At 44.9% G+C, this 24,204-nt stretch overlaps 1 long non-coding RNA gene across 1 annotated transcript in view; it reads left to right on the forward strand.

Annotated features, from left to right (window-relative positions):
* Window positions 1-5,659: 5,659 nt before the first annotated feature.
* LOC138300201 (uncharacterized) overlaps window positions 5,660-24,204 on the forward strand; it is a 147,807-nt gene continuing 129,262 nt past the window's right edge. Inside the window, exon 1 of the long non-coding RNA XR_011204889.1 lies at window positions 5,660-5,957. This is a non-coding gene — a long non-coding RNA (uncharacterized lncRNA). The remainder of the gene's footprint in view (window positions 5,958-24,204) is intronic.

The raw sequence follows: 24,204 nt of genomic DNA on the forward strand, positions 1-24,204 counted from the left end.
CTTTGTTCCTTTTCCCTTTTTTTTAAATTATAATTTCCAGATAAACCACATTGACCAAATCAGTGTCATAGAACCTTAATTTCTTTTCTGCAATCAGAAAAAAAATGGCGTTCTTAAACCAGTAACATGTTGCCTTACACTGAAACAAGTCTAACATACAAAGGGTAGAAGTGCAGTTGGTCCTTGTTCTATTTCCAGGAAGAAGACTTCAGTTGGTCCTTCTTCTATTTCCACGAAGAAGGACGACATCAAATACGTGGCATCGTAATGAAAAAAAAGGTTTGTGTACAGCACGAGAGCAAGCTGTGGCTGAAGAAGTCACGCGCACACGACGCGAAGCACAGCGCGAGGAAACGTTGAAGAGGTGAGTTATTCCAAATTAATTGACAACCAAATTCCATTTTAAAGGTTGTATAAACAAAGAAAACCAAGCGTACCAGGTACCAAGGAAACAGTCCCGCAGTCCATGGGGAGGTTCACTCACAACACGGACACGTTGTTGAGACGCTGATGATCTTCTGCCTCTCACTCGTGGATTGTTATTTCCCTCTTTGCCAGTGTAGGATCTAAAGAATACATCCAGAATGGGAAATAATCACAGAGGAAACAGTGTTTATTTTAGGAGAAAACGTAACTCCATAAATGCGTCTCAACCATCCGACTCCGTCCGCCCGTTTACCGTTCCAGAACCCTAATACCTCCAAGGCAACCTCCCGCGCCAGAGCGCCGGAGAATACCACAGTCTGCCTAGTCATGACTCCACCTCACACTTCTTTCTTTCTCCACTCTACAGTCCTGTCTCGTTATCCCACTGGTGTAGCTTGTTTTCCATCCCTGCTTTCTCCCTTTGTCGCTATGTCCCGTCTTCATCTCCTGCCTACTTCATTCCTCCACTGCCTTCCTCCCTCTCACTCTAGGCCCAAGCCCGATACGAAAAACAACTCCCTGCCACTACCTGCAACCACCAGCACAAATTAAGCACCACCCAAAAGGCAGTTAAGCTGGCAGTGAAGAGCCCAGTGAGGTATACTTGAAAAGCTGTTTGATCTCCTAAGAACTATTTCTGAGCCAGAGTCAGTGAAAGAGAGCATGGGAAGGAGCCAACGGTAAGAGAAAAAGAGGAACCTGGGAAGAAGTGACAGAAACGGAGAGAGGGAAGAGTACTAATAAAAAGGGAAAGATAAGCTAGAAGGAAGGGAAAGATTTGAGCAAGGAGAGAAATGGAAACATGTAAAGCAGGAATGTACCTGGGAAACATGGGAAGAAAGGAAATGGTCAATAGAAAAAGTGAAAAGGAACGCAGGAAAGAGGGAAAGGTAAAGTGGGAACAATGAAAAAGTACGAGGAAAAGAGAAATAAAAGGTCATAGATGTAGAGGAAAGTGGGAGGAGGGAACAAGAACAAGTGAGAGTGCGGGGAGTGCAGCATTGATCACAGGAAAAAGAGAAGGGCGCAGAAATGGATTCTAGAAGGAGTAAGGAGGAGTTAAAAAATAAAGTGTGGTAGAGGAGCGAATGTCGGGGAGGTGTATAGCACATGCCCGGAAGGAGGGTGAAGATTGTGTGTGATTTGAACGTTGGTATTCTTCCTGGTTCGCCTACATATCCACAGGGCCTGTGTGCTGGGTGTTTACTCTAATGCTCTATTACTTACCGGTAATCTTCATTACTCCTGGTCCTATTGTCCTCATCCCATTCATCACTAATTGGAGATAACTATCTCCACCACAGAAAAAGGACATGAGGAATGCTGGGATATCCCCTGCCCAGCCCCTCCCTCTGGTAGTACATAAGCTGTACTTACCCAGCATTCCGCCTGCACTACCAAGCCCTCAACAGAAGGCCGGCGGCATGGGAGGGAGGGAGGGGCGTGATGAATGGGACAAGGACAACAAGACCAGGAGTAATGAAGATTACCGGTAAGTAATAGAGCATTACCCCCAGGTCCCTCTAGTCCTCATCCCATTCATCACTAATTGGAGAACACCAAAGCAGACAAGACCAGCCTTCTGAAAACCAGACTGAGCCAACACAACACCTCAAGAAGAAATACCAAACAAAAAAAACACAGGAATCCCCACAAAGAGAGAGAGCCAACAGACCCCAGGCCGAAGTCCCAGGCCAAGACAGAGGAGAGCGCAAACCAGAAGAGGGGCGACTGGGAGCAGAGAAACCGCTGCCAGCAGCCCAGAATAGTTTAAGGAGGGAACAGACAAGCGCCGACCCCAGAAGACCGCAACAAGCCATGGATACCAGCTCAAGCTCAAGTTCCCCTCCAGAGTAGGAAGACCAGAAATCACAAAGGCCAGCGTAGCAAACAGCTTGGGAGAGTGACCCAAAAGAAACACCCACCAACGAAAACCCCTGGGCAGGACCCAACAAAAACCACCAAGACGAAGGCACAGCCTGGAAGGAAAAAAACAACCGGCGACATTTAGACCCTGAGAACAGAAGGCAGGAAATTGATGTAGCGTAATCAATGGAATAAAAAAGGAACCCCTGCTGGAGGAGCAGGTCACCTACAGGCAACCCCAAGGGAACGGAAAACCACATCCACCAGAGGAAAACCACAAACAAGCAACCACCACCCAGAGCACGTCCCAGACGCAGGGCATAAACAGGGTAACCATGCCACAAGGGGAAAGAAGCCCAACAGACACCAAGACCAGGGGACCTACAGGGCCCCCACCCCCCAGGAAACCCTGCAGACAATAGGCACCAGAGGGGAAGTGGAGCATGGGGACAGGAAACAACAAGAACAGCCCCCCATCGACACTAACAAACATAGGAAAACAACAGGAGAGAGGGACCAGGAAACGAACGGTCCCCGAAAAAAGGCCCATAAAGAGACACCTCCCCTTGGGAGGCCGAGCGCACCAGCACAGCCGCACCACTCTAGGAAACCTGTGTCCGTGTGTTCAACGGTATCCAAGAGACGGACCAGCAGACCGGACTAGCGGACCCGCAAGGAAAGAACCCGGAAATGGGCCTCCCCAAACAAGGAACACACAATTGCCGCAAGAAACAATGACGGTACCGGAAGCAAGGAAACCCTGCACAACAGAAAACCCGAACAGGCACCACCAGGCACCGGACACAGGCCGAGACAAACGAAGAACCCACAAGGGGTGAGGAAAAATGCGCTACCAGCAAAAAAAAGGCGGCAGCCAGAATGGGACCCTGGCCAACTCTCCCCCAGAGCTGAAGCCCATAAAGGAGGCCTCAATCCTATGCGGAGTACCACAGGATAGCCAGCCCCAACCAAAGGTGGGGCCAGAACAGGGACCAACAGGGACCAAACCCAGAAACTACACCCTGCAAGGGGCCCAGGGACCAAAAAAGAAAGAGCACCACCAGAAGAGCCACCACTCCCGGCACCAAATGTGGCAGGGACCAGATACCGACACCGGGACACCTAAAACAATGCACAGCCCCACCTGGAAACAGCCCCCCAGTAACCAGAGAAGAACAGGTGCAAGAGCCCCATCCTGAAAGGGACACCTCTAAGCTGGCAACCAGAGTAAACAACACAGAAGGGCCGACCCACCAGAAGAATGGAGGCTAACACCCAACCCCATAGCAAAGCGCTCAACAGACCCACAGTAGGAGACCATGGAAAAGAAGAACCCCATGAGAAAGGGCCAACAATGACCCCGAGGGAGAGGCAAGGAGCAAAATGCATGTTAGACGCTATGGAAGACCAAAGCCAAACCGGGGAACCTCCGAGGACCACCATCCACCGCAACCACCTCAGCAGAGGGGCAGGACCCCGTACTGGGCACGGGGACTCCTGCGCCAATGCAGCACCCCGAGAACAGGAAACAACCCCATAGCACACAGCAAGCACCACCAGGGAAGTAGCCAAAAGCAGCAGAAGGGATGGGCAAAAGAAAAGGAGGAGTATTGCCCCCAAAAGAACACAAATGCCCACAGAGACACCCGAGAAGACCCACTAACACCCAGCACAAAAGCCTGGGAGAGGAACCAACCGGTGACAGGAAAGACCAACAAAACACCGAGGGACAACAAAAGCCCAAGGCATGCACAGGAGGGAACCAAGGCCGCATCTACCAGGCGTAACCATCCAAACCTGTGAAGCACAGACTGCAAAATGCGCCACTCGGGAGGCCCAATGGAAAGTGCACAAACCAGCAAAAAGCACACAAAAGAAGGGGGAGACACAGAGCCCTGAAAAGAACCAGCAGCACATGTGCGAAGAACAGTGGCCAAGGCCACACGGTACAGGGAACCACCAAAGCCCCATGGAAAAATAGGAGGCAAAAAAATAGAAGCAGAGAGGGGCAGAAAAGAACCGCCACACCTCCACGTGAGGTACTGAGAACTGAAAACAGACTAGGGAGAAGGGACACTGACGACCCATGACCACAACAAGAAGGAAACGATACTGGTGGCTGGGGTAACAGGCAGTGCCACATGGGTCAGCAAGGAAAAAGGCAGTGACCTGCGAAGACCAAGAGGGGAAAAGTGAAGGACAAATGTGGAACCGAACCCACGCACCAACAAATGAGGGCCAGAGAACGTGAGGACACCATCAAAAAAGAGCACAGGCAGGCATAGGATGCGCCCCAGCACCACACCAACCAGGGCCGAGCAACAAAAAAACAGCCTGAAAAAGGATCACGAAGTGGAGGGAAAATCCAGGAAGGAGCTCACCACTGCCTATAGCAGGGAACAATAAAAAAAGAAAAAATAAGAGCAGACCCTGTCTGAATAGAACCCCAAACCTGCAGAGGTAAAGGCCGAACAGACCGAACAGACCAGGGCCAGAACAGTATCGGAGGAAAGACTGCAACCAAAAAAAAAAAAAAATGCAGGTGCAACACATGTCAGAAAGTGAGAGACCTCGGCCTGCAAGGAACCAGAGGGGTATGCAACAAAAAGGCGAAGGAAAAAAATCCCCAACCTGCCACGTGAAGTCCCGAGAATCAGACCACCAGGCCATGGAACCACCAAAAAGCAGGGAAAGCGGAACCCTGTCAGACCACAACAGGGAAGCAGGAAGAGAAGCAGGTGTCCCCAGAACCAGCAAACGTGATACCAAAAACATAGAAACATGCTGGAAAGGAAAAGTGGGGCACCGGAACAAAAATGGGAAAAAGGACACAGCCGACCCAGAAAACAAAACAACATTAGGGCCTGCTACCGAAAATGCCCTGAAGGAAATGTGCCAAAAAAGGTTAGAGCCAGCCAAACACCAGGCATGGCAAACCTTGTGGGCATCATGACCCGGCACAGGCGCACCTGGGTGACAGGGTGAACCGAGTGCCCGTCATGGACCCATCTAGCACCCCATAGAGGGGAAGCCCCCACCAGGCCCCCCTGACCCTACCCCATACCCCAGAGCGGACAGGGGAGGACAGGAGCCACCACTGAAGCACCAGTGATCGCCAGCAATCACCCCTACCGCCGCACCCCAAGGGGGAAGCCCAGGCAGGCATGACATACTCGGAGACGGAAGCGAACAAGTGACCTAAGCGCATGCAACCACAGCCCTCCAGCACACCAACTGAGCCATCAGAGGAGAGGGAGATAGCTGGACCAAGGCCTCACAGAGCACACAGCACAACCAGGGACTCACCCCAGGGCCATTGTACCGGAGGAACAGCCCAAATGCTATCAGCTGAGGGAAAACACGCGTCTCCTGCGCATGCTCGGCAACCATAGCGTCCAAAGAGGAAGTCAGGCAAGTCCTAGCTTCCTGCTTCTGCAGCTCCCAGCTGCCCAGCTAATCGGGAAAAGTGCAAACGCCAGACAGCATTGGCACACCAGCAACCACTCAGCAGCCACATCGAGGCAAGCCGTAGCGCTACCCCAGCAAGGCCAGCAGACTGGAAGGTAGCGTACCAGGATACAGCCAGTTGTCCAAGCCCAGCAGGGACGACACCCTCATGTTCTCGTCCCGCAGGAAGACAGAAAAAAGGACAGGCAGAATGCTGGGTAAGTACAGCCTATGCACTACCAGAGGGAGGGGCTAGGCAGGGGATATCCCAGCATTTCTAGTGTTCTTTTTTTCTGTCGTGGAAATAGTTATCTCCAATTAGTGATGAATGGGGCGAGGACTAGAGGGACCTGGGGGTCCGGAAGGAGGGTGAAGATTGTGTGTGATTTGAACTTTGGCATTCTTCCTGGTTCACCTACATATCCACAGGGCCTGTGTGCTGGTTGTTTACTCTCATAACTCACATTTACTATGTAACGATTTGTGTTTCTGTGGGTAATTGGATGGTACCATATTGGGGCTGCACTGTGATTGCTTCCAGTCCTGATCCCCTGCTGCTACAACTAGGTCCCGTTTACAAACAGGGAATGGCACTGTCAGGAGAGTCATAGCTAGTACCTGGAACAAGCCACATAACTGTATCAACCCACGTATCACAACACACTCTTACCATAACTGCTGCCTGTGTAGATCACAGAGTTCTCATAAAGAGCTAAAATGTTCACTGTATGCACGGAATGGACCTGCACTGGAATACCTGGTGCTGGAGAAAGCAGCTTTAGACTCATTCACTTTCTATTGCAGAAGGCTGAAAATGGACCCAACAATGCTTCTTACCTCTGCTGCTCCAAGTTCCTGAACTAAACAAGTCACCAGAATTATTACTTTCCATTTGTTTGCATTAGATAGTTAAAATGCTTCTTAGTCTGAAAACTGTGTAGTCAATGTGATTTAGTTTAAAATAACAATTAATTCATTTTAAAAGCAATCATTTATAGGTATGAAGAGCAACAATTTTATAGACAATACCTATATATATTTTAAATGTGTTTTATCGTTTCCTTATATTTATTCCCAACAAAAAACATTTTGAAGTCAGTGCATCATCATGCAGGGAGATGCAATCACTAGCAAACAGAAAATGGGAAAAATTACAAAGAAAAAATAAATATCCCAACAACAACCCCTTTGGAGGCTTTCACTGCCATTTGGAACACACATTTATTATTTTTAAATGTGAGATCTGTCCTCAAATAGATTTCTGCACCTCTGTAAGGATTTGGGCTTATTATATGGCATGGCTGTGAGGCCCTACTATGGAATACACTTGCAAAAAGTGTTTTGAATCCAGTCAGGCTCCTTTGTAAAACCTTAAGCTCAACCCTTGGTAGCTGTGGCTTCAAGCAACAAGGCTTAGACAAAGCACTTACTGTAAAGTATTTGACAGCATCAAACAATGAAAGAAGAAAGCCACACAAGAAAGAAACACTACAACAACTTATGAAAATAAAGTATATTTTTATTCATTTTCAGAGTCCTTGACTATCAGAATCCCCAAGAGCGTAATGAGATATAGATTTATGAAGTATTTAATAACTTTTAGTGCAACAGCAAACAAGCATTTGTCAACAAATTGTTTAGATCCCTTAAGGATTTCCCAAACAAAACAATAATTGAAATACAACAATAATGAAAGTAAGTAGGGAAAAGCTGACATTTCTGACAAGGTTTTTATCTGTAATTTATTTATCACAACAGCTAATTTATGAAAACAATATACCACTACATTCTGAAGGACTTTCTGGTGTGGAGTAGGGGTGGGTGAAAAATTCTGCTCTGCAGGTGGAGTCCGCTGAGTTTTGGCCACTCCGCGTTATGCATTTAATGCAGAGTTATGGCCAAATCCTGCACTCTGCTGGGTGGAAGGGTTTTTTCATGTGTGCGGCTCACCACTGCAGTGAGAATTAGCATCCCCCAGCATGATTTTCAGGTGCTAGGAGGGAACCTAGCAAAATGTTCCCAATGCTTGAGGTTGCAGCACCGTTCGCATTGGAAAAGCTTCAGCTCGAGTAGAAAATCTACTCAAGCAGCAGCAAAACCAACTTGAGCAGCAGCGCCACATGGTGCAGTTGCCACTGATTTCTCAGTGTGGAAAACGCTCATGGAGCTAAAAATCAGTACAACATACTGATTTCTGCCTGCTCATGGATTTCCAAGGAATTTCGCAGTTTTTATGTAACTCTGCGGAATTCCGCAAAGTGAAACTTCATGAGTTCTACCTACCACTAGTGTGAAGATATATAGGGTTTGTAGATTCTCCAAAAACACGCTATAGCCAGAGCCAACAGCTGCACTGCACCTTACAATGACTTTGCATTGTGTATTGACAAAACAGCAATTCACAAGGTAAAATATAAGGGAAGAAAAATGGGTATGTATTTCTTAAATGTACATACTGAATATACTCAAATGCTGTGTTTAGGAACAGAGGTTATTTGCACACCTCTGAATTCTTGGTCACCCATACTACCATGTGATTTAGCTGACATTTTACAAAATGTCTTCTTTTTTTTCACACTGGCTTACTTTTGGAAGTCACAAAAGCAGATAAATCCCATTGGTAATAACATGTGTTCTACTATTCTGTGTATCCTCATGTCTCCCGTTGTACCTGCAACACAAAATGCCCTAAAACATGAGCTGGAGGCACCTTATTTCACCCAACAAAATCAACGTTTTTTTCACAATGTGGGTAGCTGCAGAATTGGAGCAGTAGCTCTGCCACACACAGGAAAACCTACCATACCCAGATATTCTGAGAACTAGACACCTGAGGTACTCCAGTTAGTGTGACTTGTGTGGTTCCCAAGAGTTTTTTTTTACTAAGATGCCCAGTACTTAAGGCCTGAATTAGAGTTTGGTGGAGGGGTGGCAGCTTTCCTGTCCACCCTATTATGATTACATTTTATTCTATAGAACTCGTAATATGGCAGACAGAATATCTGTCATGACAGAGTAACCTATCCGCCAAACTCTAAATCAGGCCCTTAATTTGTAAAAGAATAGGTGCCAGTGCCTGCATCTTTGCTCATCAGCCCATAGTCAGTGCTATTGAATGTTTGGGTGATGAGTACCAAGACTGTACAGTCTTGATTCTTCCTCATACCTCGTTTAACCGTCACCAGACACTCCCTGCCCTTTATCTGTTCATGTTCTCTTAGATCTCGACATTCTTTCTTTCATTCTGTGTTTCCCTTTTCCTCTTCCTTCTTCATGCTCCCTCTCATGTGTTTCTCTCACCTGCTCCAGATCAAAGACTGATGAGTTAAAATAAGTGCTGGTCCCTCAAAACTAGTGCCAGTGGGCCCCACCTGCAACCACTGGTACACGTTAAGCAAAGCTCCAGTAAGTCCATGGTGGTATGACTTCCACTGATCTCACCACGTTTTTTGCTTAAAAGCCCTTGCAAACCTCAAACTTTGGCTAAAAACACACATTTCTATCACATGTGGCAGAAAGTTCTGGAATCTTCATGGAACCACAAATTTTCTGCCACCCAGCATTTGCACACCTCTCTAGATAAAAACAGTATTCCATTTGTGTGGGTGGGCCTGGCACCCAAGACAAGAAAAGGCCCAAAATGCCACACAGACGTATCAAATCTTTCTACCAACCCTTTTTTTTAAAACTTTGATGGCTAAGGAATTTGGGCCAGCATCCAGAGAAACCTGCCAAAGCCACACATTTCTGAAAACTAGACACTCCCAAAAGTCCAAGGTGGTGTGACTTAACTGATCTCACAAGGTTTTTTTGCCTCAAAGCCCTAGCAAACCTCAAACTTTGCCCAGCAACACATGTTTTCATGTTATTTCTGTGAAGGGAAGTTCTGGAATCTGTTGGGATCCACACATATCCTACCACTCAGCATTCCTACATGTCTCCCCCCAAAAAAACTGTGCCCCACTTGTTTGGGTGGGCCAAGAGCCTATGCAAGAGAAGCACCAAAACAGAACATGGACGTATCAAATGTTTCCACTTAAAACAGACCCTTCTTTTGCAATATAGGTAGATGTGGATTTTAAGCTTGGGCTCAGCTGCCATCCAGAAAAACCTACCAAACCCAGGCATTTCTGAAACCAAGACACCCACAAGAGTCCAGGGTTGTGTGGCGTGCATTAATCGCACAAGATTACACTGGCACTGTATGCTAGGCATTGGAAACATTTTGACAAGTGGGCCAGATGGGGGTGGATCCCATGAATGTTTCTGTGATGGTTTTGTGATGGGGTTATTCTCATCAATACTGACTGCACAATGGGCAGCAATCAAAGGCATCAGAGAGCCAAAGGGTTCAATTGAAAAGATATTGGGCCTGATTACGACCTTAGCGGAGAGGATTACTCCATCCCAAAAGTGATGGATGTCCCGTTCTCCGTTTAACAAGTTCCATATGATATAATGGAACTTGTAAAATGGTGGGTGGGATATCTGTCACGTATGGGACAGAGTAATCACCTTCCCAAGGTCGTAATGAGGCCCATTATCTTTGATTGGCAAAATGTTGAAAAGTTTTTGGTTGAAAAAGCCAGTGGTTCATTCTCCTGCTGCTACATGGGACATGTTGGTAGTGCTTAATGGCTTATAAGAAAGTCCATTGGAACCTTTGGAGGAAGTGGATATGGGTATGTATGTGCCAAGATAGTATTTTTGCTGGCTATTATTTCAGCCCGAAGGTTGGGCGAACTTGATGCTCTAGTAATCCTTATTCCATACCTCAGGTTCCTAGCTGATAGGACGACATTAAGACTGGATCCAAAGTTCAATGCCAAGGTACAGAGACAGGTACAGAGACAGTTTTGTTGTTTTCAAGAAATTGATTTGCTAGTGGTTTTGGAACGTAAGGAATCAGTCCTTCCAGAATCTTTGGATATGAATAAAGAATTGTTGCTTCTCTAGACAGGATGAAGGAGTTTTGCTAATCAAATGCATTGTTTGGGACTCGTGGAGCAGCAAACAAAGGTAGAAAGGTGACTACACTTATGTTGAGCAGGTGGGTGAAATGGGTCATTACTCAGGCTTATGTTTGCTGGGCGTGATGTTCTGGAGGGTCTCCAAGGGAGGTCCACAAGGGCAGTAGTTAATTCTTGGGCACAGCTTGTGGGGCGGTCACTACAGGAGATATGTAGGACCGCTACTTGTGCTACACCTAATAAGTTTGCCACGCATTATAGATTGGATGTAGGGGATGACAACTTCTTGAATTTTCCTAGAGGGTGTTTAAAGCTGTAATGAAGTAATTGTGACATATTTCTTTCTAGGTTATTATGGTGGGTATAATAAATATTTTGAGAAAGATTATCTGTGTTTGGTGTTTTTTGTTTATCCTCAAACATTGGGACTAGGACAAGGAGTAATGATAAGCGGTAATGAATCCATTACTCACCAGTAATCTTCATAACTCCAAATCAGCAGCTTCTTATCCCAGTCAGGTTTCCAGCCCTCCCTCCCTAGCATGGCACCGATAAACTGGAACTGGCTTGTGAAAACGGGAAGTGTTGAAGGGCATGGTTTTTGGCAAGGTACTAAAAATAAGCAAGGGACTGTTCTTGTGAAGGAGCTGGCAGGGAAGAAATGCCTCAAGCTTTTTGAGTGGGACAAGGAGCTCATGATTCGGAGCAATGAAGATTACCGGTAATTAATGACTTCAATACCCACCCTACGACTTTGCTAATATTTGTAAAAGAAGAACACAATGTAAACACTGTCTTTAGCAGAACTGAGATCTTTTGAAAGTTTGTCACTATCACATTGAAATCTGTTGGAGGGTGCATTAACATATAAAAATATACTGAGTCCCAGCATAGAAGGATGTTATTTTAACACCAAAAAACTACTTGAGGCTCCAGTCCCTTCCTGCCCCCAACCACCTGGACTCCATGCTTCACATACACGTCCACTCTCTAGTATGCACGTGGAAGTGCACAAAGGTCAGGAGCAATTACTTTTAATTAAAGTGACACTTGCTGATTTATTTACCAAAGCATCACACTGTCTCCAGTCCGGTTAGGCCAACATATGTCGATGACAACTTTCCTGTCTAACTCTTCTCGAGCACACACATGTAAGAATGAATTAGCCATACTGTGGCTGGCTGTAGGTGATGAGCTGTCTCTGGCTGTAAGTTGTTGAAATGAGGGCTGCGGGGTGGAATATTTTGTGGGTGGTTGTAAAATGTACTTTAGGTCAACAGTGTTGTTTGAAAGAGAAGTGGCTCTGAGTGTTTTTAATGCTGTGAATGATGTTTTGAGATGAAGTATCTTCTGCAGGAGGTGTAGGTGGTGTTCATGTTACAAGTGAACAATTATAACTATGTTGTGACATCATATTTGGTGGTTTATTTTTATATATATATATATATATATATATATATATATATATATATATATATATATATATTATAACAAAGAGAAAGATAGGGCTAGCTCAATGGATATAAAGATATATACTGATATAGATATAGACAAATGTATGTTACCATTTGGTTTTCCAGCACTGGATTAGAACTAGGCCCAGGTGAAACACAATGTTATAACATTAAGGGCCTGATTACAACTTTGGCGGAGGGAGTTAATCCGTCCCAAATGTGACAGATATCCCGCCTGCCGTGTTACGAGTCCATTACATCCTATGGAACTCGTAATACAGCGGGCGGGATATCCGTCACATTTGGGACGGATTAACCCCCTCCGCCAAAGTTGTAATCAGGCCCTAAGTGACAAAATTATAGCAAGGGAACAGTGCTGACACTCAGAACTCGAGCAGTAGTTGATCACAGCAGTTGTGTTTTTCATGCTATTTGCATTAGCTTGAAATGCATTCCAGCATCACAATTTGCTGCAAGGATGAATTTTGTGCAAACATATAGTGGTAAATAACGGATTAGCATTTTGAGTAGTTATACATACTTTTTCTTAATTTTTCGAAATTGCACTAATTTACACAAAACCATATTATGTGAATTTTGCACACCCCTAAATAGAACGTCCTTGACAAGCTGAAAAAGCCATATGCTACCTAAATGACAGCACACACAGCATAGATGCCAAGTGGCCATTTAAGGGTATCACTTTAATTCAATCCTAATTGTTTAGCTAGTCGTACTTGCCATGTTATAACCTGTTCATCCAAAGTTGTACTGAAAAAAGGTGAAATTACCTGCCTTGACTGGCCTCTGATGGTACATATATGAGTGTAGATGTTGTGCAGGGTCACAGACAAGAGACTTGGAACCTCATGTACTAAGAATGCATTTGGTAAAAGTGTTCACAATTTGTGTACCGACTATTAACAAATGCATTGGCATTTTACCAACCAACCCATACACTGATAGGTCAGTTAACAAAATGCTGTATCATAGTGGGTCACAATTCAACCTACCTCATTAATGTTAATGTGGTAGGTCTCAAATTGCAGCCCACTAAGAATCTCTGCTATCAGAATGGTGATGGCCTGCTGTTGACAGCAGACCACCATGTCTGTGGTTGCTTTTATATAAAAATGTCGTAGTTGGACTCTCGCTCCTAGGTGAGACCGCTGGTTTAGGGATGACAGCGCTTTTGTTTGTAGGTAACTAAGTCACTCCTGCAACAAGTTGCAATTGTCAGCACAACCCTCCTGGCTCACAAGCAGTACCTCACCCAAATCCAAAACAGTAAAAGGTGATTTCTGGCAGTCTTACACATGGACTCTAGAGTGTGACATCTCAGGGGAGTCGTGTTGGAACAGAAGTTACCCTTATCTCATGTTAGTAATAAGTCTCAGTCACACACAGGCACTGAAGGAGATGCTGGGCAGTTTTCAATATATTTATTGAAACTACTGTAATCTACGATAAAATGCTTGAGCTGCAATGATCAGGATAATAAACAGTAAAATAAGCAAAATTATGAAGAAAAGAGTTGTGAATACAAAGACCTCCACCATCTTGCAATAAACATGAAATGCAAAATCCCTAGCATAGTGAACTATGGGCCAGATGTAGTAAAGGTTTTTCACGTCGCAAACAGCGCATTTCGCTGTTTGCGATGTGCAAAACCCACATCTCGATGCCCATTCCCGTTTTGCGAGTCTGTTACCTGGTTACCGACTCGCAAAACGGGACTGCGAGTCGCAAATAGGAAGGGGTGTTCCCCTTCCTATTTGCGAGTCGCAGCGCAATGCTGTATTGCTTTGTGACCGTGAAAGCGGTCGCAAAGCAATCGCAGTTACCACCAGTGTCACACTGGTGGTAACCCATTCGCAAAACGGGATGGGGTCCACAAGGGACCCCTTCCCCTTTGTGAATGGCCTGGAAAACATTTTTTCAGAGCAGGCAGTGGTCCTGCGGACCACTGCCTGCTCTGAAAAAATGAAACTGAAACGTTTCATTTTTTCATTTTGTAATGCATCTCGTTTTCCTTTAAGGAAAAGGGCTGCATTCCAAAAAAATACTGCTTTATTTAAAAGCAGTCACAGACATGGTGGTCTGCTCTCTCCAGCAGGCCACCATCCCTGTGAGAGCTGCGAGTCACAAGGGGGTCGCAAATTACGACCCACCTCATTAATATTAATGAGGTGGGCCTTTGCGACCCCCTTGCGAGTCGCATATGGTGTCGCAATTTGCGAGTTGCAATTCAGGACATTGGTACATCAGGCCCTTAATCCCTAATCTAATGAGAGCTAGGTGTGATAAATCTAATCTGCCAGTACTATGTCCATGAGAAGCTCCCCCTAACCCTCATTACCTTGGAATGATGTCTCTAGGTCAGACTGCAGAGTGACGTGTAACAGAGATCACGTAGATGGCATCTGATAGGAATCCCTCTGATAACCTTGTCAGTGCAAGATGCATTTATATAGATTATGAAAAAAAACCTGATGCAGGTGTGTTCCCAAACAATTGATAAGGAGGCATACTTGTGTAAACAATTCCCAACAAGTGTAGATTATGTTCCTGTCACATGAAAGTGAGAAAGGGACATGATGTGAATACCTACATACATCACTTTATTATGACGCTGATAGTGACACTTTCATAGAGTGTCACTGATAATGCAAATCAAAACATTTCTCTAACTATAAACAATGGCAGCCATCTTAAAAGAAGTAACAAAATAAATAGACTAAAACAGAGCAAACTAAGAAGGTTAAAAGTCACTATGTGACGGGAGCACAGGCCTGCAAGCCAAAGAGCTAAGGTAAACTCCTGAGTCCCAATGAAAGCTAATAAGGATTCCCTAAACCCTCCCCATTGCTGGAACAAGGATGCTATTATGCTATAAAGGGCGCTGAGTCCAACCTAAAATGCTTTGGGCTAAAATAACACTAAAATCTAATTAAAACTAGGCTAAAAACAGACAAAGAGATGAAATGTCAACCATAACAAGTACAGCAGGCCAAATGCAAATCGAATTAAAAAGGCAATTTGGTATGAACTTTTAAACTTTAGAATAAGGCCAATAGTCAAATTATTAACAATAGTCGTGATCTTGAAGAATGTCTCAAAAGTAATTGAATGGAAGTGCATCCAGGAATGACTCCACATCGTCAGATCGATGACAGGATTGGAAGACGGATCTGCAGAGCAGAGGTGCACAGAAGCCTCAAGTGCAGGATCACCCACGTAGACATCTTCATCCATAGTGCTTGGTGGAGCCAAATAGTTCACAAGAGGTGGCTCATAAGTGGCCTCGCGAATCAGCCTCAATCTCGTGGGTCACTACAGAGAATGAACCCTCATTGGGAACATCAGCAGTTCCTTGTCCGTAGGAGGCACAGGCGGAACAACAAGACACACCGATGGTAGACACTCGAAGAGGCACCACGTGAAATGAAAGACAGATAGCACGCACCATAGGAATGGATGGAATGACAGTGACCAATCATGCTCCAATTCCTCCAGCAACGGAGCACCAAAGAACTCTACCATCCATCACAGCACAGCCGGGCTGGTGGTAGTAGCTCTATCACCCCACTTAGTTGAGAAGGCACAACCACTAAGTATTAGGAATAGCAGCAGCAGTATCTCGTCAATCATTGCCAAAGTCACAGGAAGGCCACCAAACACACTTGAAAAGAGTGAATGGATAGCCAATGGAATGACTCCGAAGACAGTCTGGAAGATGGAAATGAATCCAGACCTGACAGCCTTGAAGAAATGTACAATCTCCGTAGTGCTCGAACGTTGAAAATTCTGAAGACCAGCTCTCCAAAGTGCTTGGGGAAGTTAGTACTTAATAGGGATTGTGTCTCGGCTGATGATCTTATTGTCGAGAAAGCATAAGTCTCTTTGGCCGATGTCAATGCCACTTGTTTTTGAAACAGTAGCGCCTTTAGTCTGCTTAGCTTGTCATAATTTACATTAGTAGTGTCAATGTGAGGCTACATTTCTGCTACTCTTATCGCTTGTATGGTGGGGGAATAAAACATGTCCTCAACAAGTTACAATTTGAGAGACTGAAATTGCGTAGGGAATTCCTGGTCTCATTCCGAAGCAGCTCTGATCATTCAGGACCACATAACTTCCATTTGACAGTATATGAAATGCTGGACGAATCAAAGGGACGGGAGTACCCTTCAGAAAGCATGCCAAGTTTGCGATCCCAGCGTTGCAAAAGCCGTGAAGTGACACCTCTGTTTCGCCGTTCAGACATTTGAACTCGAAAGGCAACTCCCACTCTTCTTTTGCGTAGCTATCTTCTAGCTGCTTGTATCTGCCCACAGCAAAATGTTTCATACATTTTGTGAAACAAATGGTGGAAATTGGCAGATTTATTACACCATGTAAGAGCCCTACTTTTGAAAGAGTTTCTGCTACTGTGAAAGGCAGCTTTTCCAACTTTTCTGTGTTGTGCATGGTGTAACTCGCTTCCTTTTTAGCCATTATCTGACGCTTCTTGGACAAACTAAAAGCAGCGAATAAATCACTACTGTTGATGTACCATCCAACCCAACTGCATGATGGAACGCAGCTGACTTTGCCCATGTTGTAAGAGGGACATGTCATTCTGAATGATATCAATTGCAGAAGACGAGATTATTAAGTGTGTATATTCTATTGGACAGAGTATTCATGCCATTATCAACAACAGCTAAAGCCTTTTCCATATTTTCCTTAGCTATCTGCCTTAAACGTGCAGCTGCTCGCATTTGAGAAAGTTTCCATGTTTCATTGTATATGGCATACTTTGAGAGCGTGACTTTCTTGGACCTAGCAAGAAATCTTGCAAGTCTACTTACTCTGATAGGAGACTAAGATGTTCCAAAACTGCTGCTAAGGTGTTAATGCGTAACAATTGTTGGCACAGTTTACCAACACTGTATGTGATAACTATACCCAAGTGTTGACCCAAGAAATAGGAAGTGTCTGGCCGGCTAATCTTGAAACCCCCTGAGGAATTAACAAACGTGCCTGAAACCAATTTGTGTCTATTGGCCACGATAACCACTCACGGGGAATTGAAAGTGTGGAATTATAGGTACCATCCTCAGCCCAAGCATTTAGGGGCACATTTATGGAAAGTGGCGCTGCACTGAGTGCAGCGCCACTTTCCCTGCACCCCTAAGACACCCCCCTACCACCACCATGTGTGTGCCATATTTAAAATAAGGCGCACCATGGTGCAGGGTAGTGGGCACTAGCGTATTTTCTTATGACGCTATTGATGTACTCTGCAGGAGTAGCTCAAAATATTGGCGCTACTCCTGCAGAGTACATAGGGGCCCATTTAAGATAATGGAAGCCCCCTTTTAATGCCTGCTCTTGAGAAGGCATTAAAAGTGTTGTAAAAAATGGTGCAAGGAAATCTTATAGATTTCCTTGCACCATTTTTCCAGCTGGCCTAATGGAAGAACACCTCCTTTGCATACATTATGCCTGGCACAGGCATAATGTAGTGCAAAGGGTTACAGGCATTGCGCCACTCTTTAAATACGGTGTGGGTATTTCGGCCTCGTTGGGCCCCAATAATGTCAAAAATAATGACGTTGATGTGGCGCAAGGTGGCACTAGGGCATTATAAATAGTCCCCTTAGTTCTTCCTCAGTGACATTTAGGAATGATTGCTAATTGGTAAATGTGGCCAGTGTAGGGATACTGGGCACATTCATTTCCTTTATTTTTGCGAAACCTAGGCAGGATGTTTGGTGAACCGTGTGATTTAAAAATATAATTTGTACAGGAATAAGGCATGCTCTAAACAAAGATTCACTTCCCTAAAGTTGCCAATATTGTGTTCCACATACACGTTTCACATCAATGGTTCTCTTCCAGTATTCATAACTTTCAACAGCAAGTCGGGAAACAAATAAATCTGAATAGATTAATTTGTTATCTATCAGCAAAATTTTCCTCATTTTGGAAGGTGGTAATTTAAAATAATATGATTCTGCATTTCTAGTGTCATGCCCAGAAAAGTATGCAAATTTGTCTAAATATGTTTTGGGGCTCCCCACAGGTGGAGTAGAACAGTGTTCCCACTGTGTGTAATTAAATACTGATCTATGTCTAGTTGCTAGGTGCAGATAGTAATGTCCTCAATGATTATAACAGAACATTTTCCCATAATTCGATGTGTTCCTGTACACATCATCACTTTCAAATACAGTGTAATCCTGCAGCTCAGCAAACACAGAATCAACTGTTTGCACATCCCTTTCATCAGAAATAACGCCAGGTGTGATTACATCAGTCACTGAAATTCTGAATACATGTGGAATTTGAACCACCTCAGTAGGCCCATAAATATCAAAAGGAATTTAATCCCTAACAATCCCATCTGGAATTAGTACTGCCGAAATGTTCACAAGAGGCAAGACTCTTCCGACCCTATGTGAGGAGAGATATGGTGTTAGAACTTCACCCACTGGCTTGACAGAAGTGCGTTCAGGAAGATAATGACCATTTATCAAGAGAAAGAAAACAGTCACAAAACCAATTCATAGCAGAAAGACAAACAATGTCAGAAATATCCACAGATAATACCATGGATAAACCAAATAGTTATTTTTAAGCCATATGTACAGCTTACATGTCTTTGAAACAGTTTCAGTTGCAGCTGTAGATGAAGTTGTAGAAAAGTCAACAAGGACAATGAAATAACAAGACACAGTCTCTGCGAACAAAGGAGCCGGTGCATTACTGGTGGGTGGATCCACATCGCGTGGATATTCATGGTAGACAGTGTCCTCAGTTGGTGTTGCATTGGAGTAGAAAACAGCCACATTTGGACAGTTCTTGTTGGTGAAGTGGTAACAGGAATCAGCAGAACCTCATTCTCTGCCCTGCCCTTGCTCAAGGAGGCATTTGTAGCATCGTTGTACATGCTGGTATACTCAGAATTGTTGTTGTTTCTTCTTTGAAGAGGTATATCCTGTTGGGTAGTGAGAGGGGACGGGGAACTACCCAAGGGATCTCTGGGTCTACTGTGCAGGATCGGTCAGATGATTCAATTTGATGTTGTCGATGGAGACAAAGGCCCTCATTATGAACACGGCGGTCGAAACCGCTGTGTTCATGCTGGTGGTCAAACTACTGACCGCCAGCGCCCCCAGACCCCCGCCGGCCGTATAATGAACATTCCTGTGGCCCGGCGGGCGGAAACATTTTTTCCGCCCGCCGGCCCACAGGAATGCCTGGCCGGGAAATTGACGGCACACATGGAGCCTCCGCCAATGCCTCTGTGCGGTGGGTGCAGCTGCACCCGTGGCGCAGATCACTGCCTGAAAATTGGGCAGTGACCTGCATGATGGGGCACTGCACAGGGGCCCCTGCACTGCCCATGCCAAGTGCATGGGCAGTGCAGGGGCCCCCCAGGGGTGCCCTGGTGCACCCCTTCCTCCAGCCTTTCCCTGGCAGGGAAAACTGCCAGGGAAAGGCTGGAGGCTTAGGGATCATTATCCGAGGGGCAGCACCGTTGCCCTGTCGGATAATGATTCCGACCGCCGCCAGGATGCCTGACGGAGGCAACCTGGCGGTGAGTAGGCGGCCTCATAGGGTTCATTATGTGGCGGTGTGATCCGCCATGCGGGCTGGCGGGTTTTCCCGGCATGGCGGGCCACATCGCCAGGTTTATAATGACCACCAAAATCTGTTTCCTTTGGAAGCTGGCAGTGGTAGTAGGATGACAGTTCTGGTGCCTTTTATTCCCAGGACTGGAATTGGTGCTCTGTAGGATGGGCCGGATGGGCCGAATTCCTTCTTCACAGCAATCTTCTCACAAACCAGAACTCCAACTTTAGGAATCCAGCCCATAGAAGTTGTTGGCAAATCCCTTATTCCTAAAGTGGCAGCACTGCTGGATGAATTATCATCACAAAATTATTGAAGCTCCTGAAAGACAGTGAGAAGTTAATTTATATCAAAAGTTGTGTCTGCTGCCACCATACCAGGGCCATCTAGATCTGGGACATATATAGGTATGCCAAAGAGGACCTCATAAGGAATGCGTCCTCCCAAGGACCGTTTTGGCAGATTATTCAGTGCTCTATGGAACCCATATCTTTGATGAAGCCAACTGCGGCCTGAACCTAATACTCTAGCTGTTAAGGACTGCTTTAGGTCACAATTCCTCCTCTCCACAACAGAATTACCCTCTGGATGATATGGAGGAGAGTAATGTAGTTCAACAGCCATTATGCTTATGGTGTCCCTGAATGCCTTAGAGGCAAAAGCAGGGCCCTGGTCTGAGTGGAATGCTGTAACCGCACATGTACCGATAAAGACCAGCAAGTCTTTTATAACATTTCGAGTGTCAGATGACTGCTGTGGCCATACCCACTGGAATCTGGAACAAGAATTAACAGCGACTAAGATGTTGTCAGGTGGCCCAAATTCTCGGGATCTGCACGATGCTGATAAAAGAGCCCACCTCCAGGCAACACCAAGTCAGATGCCGTTATGGCGCTGAACTTTGGAGGGGCATGGCTGGGGGAAGGGGTAGTTGGGAAGGATCAGCTTGGAGGGAGATCTGAAAGAGAAAAGGTTAATACAGAATATACAAGAATACAACAAACAATTATGCAACAATAAATCACTTCCTCACAATAATCTCGCTAGTTTCAAAATGTCAAAAAAGAAGCTAATTCCTTCTAAGGGAATTGTGGCATGCAGACTTGCACTATTCTTACACTAGAAATCCAGGAAAAGTCACAGAACAATGTGTCTCGCAAAACAAGGACTTTAAACCCAAATGAGAATCCTTCTCAATAAAACCTATTGTTTTTTTCTTTATGAATTACTAAAAACAATCTGAAAACTAGAGTTTTGTTCAATGTCTCTCGTACTGTGTAAAATTGATAAATGGTCCTTTTGTTTTCTGGCTGAAAATTACACAACAAGATGTTAATAAATATTAATAAACCAATATGAGGCCCAAGATACATTATCACTGGTTTTCCCAACCTCACAGCTTGCATCAGCGTGACAACATGCGAGGTAAACAACACATTTCATTGAACAGCGTTGAAATCCAAACATTCATGTAGCGAGCTTTCTTTAACACGGAGAAATCGCTACTCTGAAACAATGAAACAATTGAGTGAAACGATGTTGCGAAACAACATCAACAAAGCGTTCCAATTATTTAAAGACTCCGAATACGGAGTTCACGGCAAGGAAGCCCGGAAAAGGAATGTTCTCACCACCGCGAGCCAGCCGCGAGCAATAAAATAGGCAAGTCTGTACGGGTTCAGGCAGCAGCACGGAAGACAACAGCTCACTGCAGGAATCCAGAATAGGAAGCAACGGTTAAAGGGTGTGGCAGCTATTTATAGCCTGACCACACCCAAAATGGCTGTCATAAGGAAAGCTGGGAAATGAAGTCCCTCTCAGCTTCCTGACAGCTTTCAGTAGTGTTCAAGGATAATGTTGGGAGCAATGAAACCACCAATGGCCCGATCGCCAGGGCAGGTGACTTTTGCCACAAAGGGATTGTGGCCTAACAAACATGGTGGCTGCAATAAATGAGCGGTTGCGCCCACGCACAAATGAGCGGTGGAACCCACGCGCAGCTGGAGTTCTGACAGATGTATTTGTATGCACCTTCAAGTTGTAAGGGACCACAATAGTCCAGGTACACACATTGTAGTGGCCTGTTGGATACTAAGAAGGATGTCTGCGATGGGCTTTTGATGTTTGAGCCCTTAATTTTCTGGCAAATGTTACAACAAAGGATGTATTGCTTAGTCTGTTTGTATACACCCAGCCACCAGAAGCGCTTCTGCAAGAGTGATATTGTGGCAGTGACGCCAGTTTGAGAGATGCGACACCCTCATCCACATGGGGATCACTCTATCTCCAACCCCAAGAATTGTTACAAAGGCAACATTCTTTGCACTAATATGATAGGAATTTTCAGTAGGGTATGCTTTTGGTAGAGCCTTTCCCTCAGCAGATGTTTCCACAGCAGCCTGAATTTCACTATCCAATCTCATGTGAGAATGGGTCACTGTAGCAACAGAAGCCGTAACTACTGTGGACTTGGCTGATTCACCAGCCAAGGTGTTTCCAATAATGTGTACTCCTATATGTTGGTGGCCCAGTGTATGTAGTACATCAGCATCTGGTAACTTATCGCCAAGATCAACCACCCTCCCCACAGAGTTCTGTGTTTGATGGTGTGCCCCTGAACCTGTTCAACCGCCAATGATTAAGATAATCATTGTAGGACTGGGCACAATAATATGAATCGCACACAATCCATGTGAAGTATCCTGGTTCCATATGGCCCAGTGCCAAGATAAGAGCTTTGAGTTCAGCCAACTGTGCTGTGCAGTCCCCCAGGGTCTGTGTGTAGGTATTCTGAGGGTAGAATACACCATCCTTCATCACTCTGCTCACAGCTGCACAAGTGGTTGGGTACTGATATTTTACACCTACAGCTGGTTGTGCTGCACCATCAGTGTAAATGACAGTTTGGTATCTGTCAAGTGGCAAGATATTAAGAGGTGCAGGACACTCCTGCTTGTATTGGAGAAATTCTTGTGTTTGAAGTTTTGTATCAAAGATGTAATCAACCTCAGTGGCAGTCAGGGAGGTTGCCCATTGAATCCAGTGTGGATGTAATGCTTTATCGTCGGAACGCTTGCTTTGGTGACAGCCTCTAAGGCTGGCACCAAGGTAACAAAAATAATGCGTTTCCATTTGGCAAGTGGCATCTCCTTTATGATAGCCATCTGTACAGCAGGCAAAACATTGTTCTGCACTGGAATGTAAATGTGATTTATCTGATTTTGGGCACTCTGTCACCCTCATTAAAGGTGACATAGGTTGAACCCAATGGCACCAGCAATTATTCTGATGACCAAATTTGTTTTGTTGTCACGGCTGTGTAAGTGTTTTGCTTTTAGCATGTCTTGCTACAATTCTCTAAGAATGCGCATGTGTTCAACTGTGCAGTGTCTGCTTGAGAAATCTGGGTGAATTAAATCATAAAGTGGTTTGATGCATTGTGCATAATCTGGAATGTAAGTTCTGGTAAAGTTAAAGAAACCAAGTAAAGACTGTAGTTTCTTGATAGTGTTTGGTGGCTGGAGTTGAGCACACTTTTCTAAAAAGTGGGGGCCAGGCTATTGCTCTTGTTTGATAGCTTGTATCCCAGGAACAATACACTGAGAAAGGCTATTTTAGTTTTCTTGAAATTGAATTTGTAGCCAAGGACTGCAAAACCTAAAATGATCCGATCGTCCCTGGCAAGATGGGAGTTGAGGTCGTCATCTATGAGATACATATCATCCACATAGGACAATGCCTCAGGATCAATATCATGCAATATATATGTTACACAGGCTAAGAACAATGCTGGGCTGTTCTTATAGCCCTGGGGCAAATGGCAGAAGCATTTTTGCGATCCAAATGAGAATGCACTCAGGTCCTGACTTTCATGTGCTACTTTTTGGCAGAAAAAAACATTGGAAATATCCAAGGTTGTTTTGTATTTCTTATGCACTGTGTTGTTAATTAGTGCGGTGCTGTGTGCATTTTGTTTTGCGTATGTGTGTGTATATTGTTCAAGTGTCTGTAGTCTAAGACTATTCTGTATGAATGGTCTGGTTTAGCAACAGGGAATAACGGGTTATTGCGCCAAAGCCCAGTCGACAGCATATGCTTTTTATTTTTGAATTGTGGTTTTTGTTTTGGGTTTTGTCTTCTTTCTTGTCTGAAGACCGATGTAAGTCTTTCTTCTGTTTCAAGTAGTCAGGACATTGCTCTGACTGGCCCACTCTCTCACTAAATCTGTCCGGTGTGTCCTGAAAGAAACAAAAGGGACGTGAATCAATATATCTGTCAAGAACCTTTCAATTTTCTCTATTTCTGAGATTATATCTCCTTTCGGAGTTCTCCGGATGCGGCGAGTCTGTTCTCTAACTTCTTCTGTCTTTATTTTGTTTTTGTTTATCCCACCTTTTTTTAGAAACGTCTTGTCCTTG

This window comes from Pleurodeles waltl, chromosome 6, assembly GCF_031143425.1.
Source record: "Pleurodeles waltl isolate 20211129_DDA chromosome 6, aPleWal1.hap1.20221129, whole genome shotgun sequence".
Lineage (NCBI taxonomy): Eukaryota > Metazoa > Chordata > Amphibia > Caudata > Salamandridae > Pleurodeles > Pleurodeles waltl.